Source organism: Nannospalax galili, unplaced genomic scaffold, assembly GCF_000622305.1.
Source record: "Nannospalax galili isolate Female #2095 unplaced genomic scaffold, S.galili_v1.0 scaffold120, whole genome shotgun sequence".
NCBI classification, from domain to species: Eukaryota; Metazoa; Chordata; class Mammalia; order Rodentia; family Spalacidae; genus Nannospalax; species Nannospalax galili.
Genome location: NW_008350324.1, coordinates 4,472,476 through 4,476,384, shown reverse-complemented (window position 1 = coordinate 4,476,384; position 3,909 = coordinate 4,472,476).

Below are 3,909 nucleotides of genomic sequence, written 5' to 3'. Positions count from 1 at the left end.
TGCAGGGCTATGTAACCACACAGTCTCTGTTTCAAATGACACTTATTACTCTGCCACCTCTGGATGGTGGGCTTGTTCTACTGGTTTGACCCCCTGCATTCACGGGACCATCCTTAACAACATGAAAGGTTACTGTGTCATGGCATAACTATTCCCCAAGATGACTTACTATGAGGAGACCCAGATGGAACTAGCCTACTCACCTCTTTCTGCCCCCAGAACTAAGAGAGCCATAGGGACAGCAGCCGTTTTGTTATCCTCCTTAATTGGCCTAGGTATAGCTGGGGCGACTGGAGTGGGCAACTCGACCTTAATTTTGCAGGCCCAAAACTACAAGGCTCTCCAAGTAGCGATTGATGCAGATCTCAGGAATCTGGAACAGTCTGTAACTAAATTAGAACAATCCCTAAACTCATTAGCTGAGGCCTTACAGAATAAAAGAGGTCTTGATCTCCTTCTTACACAACAAGGGGGCTTGTGTGCAGCTTTAAAAGAAGAATGCTGTTTTTATGCTAACCATTCTGGTGTGATTAGAGACTCTATGGCTCTGCTCAGGAAACTATCAGGGATAGAGAACAAAAAGACCCTGGGTGGTATGAACAACTGTTTAATTGCTCTCCCTGGCTCACCACCTTGCTCTCAGCCTTAGCTGGGCCCATAATCCTCCTCCTATTGATGTTAACTATTGGGCCATGTATCATCAATCTTTATTAGAGAACAGGTGCGTACAGTACAACTCATGGTCCTGAGGTCCCAGTATCAGCCCTTGGACCCCCTCATTAGGGACCCCAATCCAGACCCATGATTGGGTCATCCCTAGTTACTAGGAGAGGGGGAAATGTGGGACTCTGACTCGTCTAACTGCTTCTTTCTACTTCTGTAATTTGCTTGGCTTAAGACGGCACTAACTCCATTTTAACTAGCTGTTTCAGGCATGTGGTAATCTTCAGCTACCACCCCCATCTCAGAAATCTATAGATCAAGCCCAGGCATATAGCAGCCTTATAAGGTAAAAACAGAAACTTCTGGCCCCACAGATAACAGTCAGCACATTCCAATGCCCTAAAGACAGCACCTACCAATAAGAATCTTCCCCGTACTCAGGGCATAGGACCATCCAATCATCTTAAAGGACATTTGGCACACACGGGGTTCTGTGAAACTTCGATATAAAAGTGTACCCCACCCTAGTTCGGGGCTCTCAGTACGGATCCGCTGCATCGGTGAAATCTGAGGGCCCGAGCTTAAGCCCGAATAAAGGCTCTTTGCTGTTGCATACACTCCAGACTCCTTAGTGGTCATTGGGGGTCGTGAGATCTGGGAGTAACACTGGTAGGCCTGACTGAGCTGGGAAGTGACAGGCTCATGGGTGTCAAGACTCTGCATCTTTAACCTTCTTGGTCATGTGTCCGGCCATGTGTCTGGCCACCACCAGGTGCACACGAGTTCACCTTTTTCCATGAGTCACTGGTTCCGGGATAAGGCCCAGACCTTAGCTTTGCCTCTAGCTCCCACTCAGAGTAAACATAGCCAGCTGCAGGTTGAGCTATGGTGGGCAGCAGCTGAAGGCCCTGTGCCCACACCTTCTGAATCTCCCTCTTTCTGTTCCAGCCTCCTTTGGGCTTCTGTCACCAGCTCCAGAGCATCTTTCTGGACCTACGCTGTGTGTCAGAGCCCAGAGAGGCGGGCTCGGGGAATGGCTTTTGTCAAGCTCCTGCCCTGTGTCAGAGTCTCTTCATGGATGACCCAGCTGCAGCCCCAAGGAGTGCTCCAAAGTGCTTCTTAATGTCAGGGAGGTGGAATGGCCCGGCCAAAGAGACAGGGAAGATTTGCTCGCTGCACTAAAAGCTAGTGTGCTTGGGGACCAGTGTTTCCTACACAGCACATTGCTGCAAGTGGTGTTCCATCCCAGTGGAGGGAAAAACACAATTAACCAGCTCAGGAACCCCAGTATTTACCAAAACTCTCCTCAAGTACACTCAGCCTGTCAGGTATGGCTCACACTGGGAACAGGGATCAGCCATTTTCAGGAAGAAATTAGGTTTCTTTTCATCTGCCTCCCATGGCTGCCTGGCGGTGAGGAGACTTCACAGGCTGTTTGCAGGTGCTGCAGGAGAGATGTGTTGATGAATGGTGTCTGCCATGGGCTCAGGGGTAGGTGGGTACTGTAGAGGCTGCTTGGTTCCCATCTGCACCTCTATCGCCACCAGGTGGCAGCCATCTGAACTGCAGGAGTCGTGGGTTGGCTTGAAGGCAGCTGTTTTCAGTCATGGAGGCAGGGCGCTCAGACAGCAAAGGGGAGATATTTCAAAGCTATGTCTTGTCCCCGAGTGCAGCAGAATCTTTGGGACAGTGGGGAGAGTGTGGTGGTTTGAAAATAAACTTCTCAGGTGATTCTAGGAACTTGGGAGATTGTCCTGATCTGCCAAGCATTTGGCTGTGAGAGGAACTTAGCAGCTCTGGCTAGGGACTGATGGGCCTTCCTGACAAATTGCTTGTGCATTCTGGGGGCAGAATGTAGTAGGATTAAGGATCTTCCTGGCCATTTTGTAAGCATTTTTTAAATTTTTTGCGAATTGCACAGATATTTGATTTATTTTATCATATTCACTCCATCTCCCTCCTCCCACTCCTCCTATACCCCCTACTCCCCCTCCCAACTATTGACTCCTTTCTTTGTTTTATAATCCATTGAGTCTAATTGTTGCTACCTATATGCACATGTGTGTGGGGCTACCCACTGGAGCATGATCACACTGCCAGGGGCTACACCCTTAAAGAAAACTGCCTCTCCCTGCCCTAGCAGCTGTCAACTGTTCATGGCTCCCAGCTAGGGCTTCTTGTGCATTCCCCCATGCTAGAATACTGACTGGCTTGATCTTCTGCAGGTCTTGTGCAGGCCACCACAGCTACTGTGAGTCCATGAGTGCAGCGTCCTATTGTGCTCAGAAGACACAGTCCTCCCTGATCGTTGGCTTTCACAATCTTTTTGTCCCCCCTCCTTCTCTATGTTCCCTGAGCCTTGAGGGGCAAGAGTGTGATATAGATGTCCCACTGGTGACTGAGCACTCCACAGACACAAGTTCTCTACACTCTGTATTAACCATCATCCACTGCACAAAGAAGGCCCACATCTCTGTTGAGGATCGAGAACTGCACTGGTCTATGGGTTCAGAGATACGTATTTATAAGAGAGTTTGGTGCTATGACTCTTTAGCAATATGACAGTTATTGGGCCACCCCTGGGGCCAGTAACACAGGTCACCCAAGTCACAGATTCTTGGCCAGATTTACAGTACAAGGCATGAGTTTCCTCCTGTAAAGCTGACCTTAAACCCAATCAGGAAGTGGTTAGTTACTCCCATAACATTAATGCCACTATTGGCCCATGGGCTTAACTTGTTAGGCCAGTCCTTATTGGAAGGGTGCCCAGATAAATAAGACTGCTGTCTTAGTTTGTTCTTCATTGATCACAGATTCTTGGCCAGATTTACAGTACAAGGCATGAGTTTCCTCCTGTAAAGCTGACCTTAAACCCAATCAGGAAGTGGTTAGTTACTCCCATAACATTAATGCCACTATTGGCCCATGGGCTTAACTTGTTAGGCCAGTCCTTATTGGAAGGGTGCCCAGATAAATAAGACTGCTGTCTTAGTTTGTTCTTCATTGATATGACAAAACACTCTGACCACTACCAACTTGGGGAGGAAAGGGTTTATTTAGCTTATGTATCCCAGGTCACAGTTCATCCTGGAGCTCAAGGTAGGAACTCAGGGCAGGAACCTAGAGGCAGGAGCTGGAGCACAGGGCATGGAGGAATGCTGCTTACTGGCTTGCTCCTTTGGCCCCTGCTCAGCCTGCTTTCTTATACAACACAGGCCCACCTGTCCAGGGGTGGCACCACCCACA